Raw genomic sequence first — 1,457 nt, 5'->3', positions numbered from 1 at the left:
TTTTAAAGAGTAAATGCAGGGAAAATAAGGCATAAAATATAGTACACTCAATCCAGTCCTTAATATTAACTATCATTGCAGCTACGTAAGAATTTCAAAGGATTTTTTTTTATCAAATAAGTCAAAGAGCCTGTGATGTCATCGGGCCAAAATATCTCATTCCTGAAATACACTTCCTTAAACATTATGATATTTTCATTGTTAAAAATTCTTAGGAGGAAATGTATTCCGTTATTTGAATCAAGTACGATTAAGAAAAAGATAAGTGATATTGGGACTAAGATCACAATCTTCACTAATCTGTTTACTGACTCCGTCCAATCAAACTGGTTTCTCTTAATCCTTTTGGACTAATTTTAACACCAAATATTGATTATGGATACAAATGTTGATTTTTGTATAGAGTTTCTTGGAAACAAATGTTAATTCAGATTGTATTTTATAAAAGAGAAGTCTTTTAATACTAATATTACTGTTGTAAACATCGGTGGCATTTTCCATTTAACAACTTCAAATGAATACATAGTACGATTGTCGTAAAACAAAGCTATCATTTCTTTGCTTTCTAAGTGAAAGTGGAGAGTTTGGAAAGAAAAATAGAAGGAATGGAGATATTGTGTAAGGCTGAGAAGAATAAAGAAAAAAATGATCGTAAACAAAATATTTCATTGTGGGATAAAAGCTTCAGAAAATTAAATCAGACTTAAATCTCTCTCGGTTTTTCCGGGTATATATATATATATATATATATACACATATATACACACACACACACACACACATATATATATATATATATACATATATACATATATACATATATACATATATACATACACACACACACACACACATATATATATATATATATATATTTGCGAAACTTCCTTCTCTCTCATCCTTGTGACAATATTGCTATAAAACTTCTTTCCTTTACTTCCACATAATATAATCAAAATAACGTGAAGCCAAAATGATTATTGTATTGATTACCAGAAATAATACATCCTCCCAATTGTGTAGTTTTCCTTTTAGTACAAGTGTATGAATAAAGAAGGTATTGTCAGGGTTCTAACTTACATAAAGAACAGTCCGTTATAAGGGAGACTTTTTGCAAAGTTCTGTACAGATTTTGGTACAGAACACACTGTGCTCCAATATTACTGTGATTCATGCTGGCTATTATTATTATTATTATTATTATTTTTATCATCATCATCGTTATTATTATTATTATTATTATTATCATTGTTATTGTTGTTGTTATCATCATTATTATCATTAACATTATTGTTGTTTTTGGAGTTGTAGTTATTATTTCTTGCTAAGCTACAACCCTAGTTGCAAAAGCATGATGCCATAAGCATCACAAAGTTAAGGAGAACCTTGAAATGAATTGCTCCAAATTCCTCTATGGAAGTAAGATCAGAGGATTGTTTCATTAATAACATGCTGAC

The sequence above is a fragment of the Palaemon carinicauda genome, chromosome 12, assembly GCF_036898095.1.
Source record: "Palaemon carinicauda isolate YSFRI2023 chromosome 12, ASM3689809v2, whole genome shotgun sequence".
NCBI lineage: Eukaryota > Metazoa > Arthropoda > Malacostraca > Decapoda > Palaemonidae > Palaemon > Palaemon carinicauda.
Note: the sequence above shows the minus strand (reverse complement) of the source record.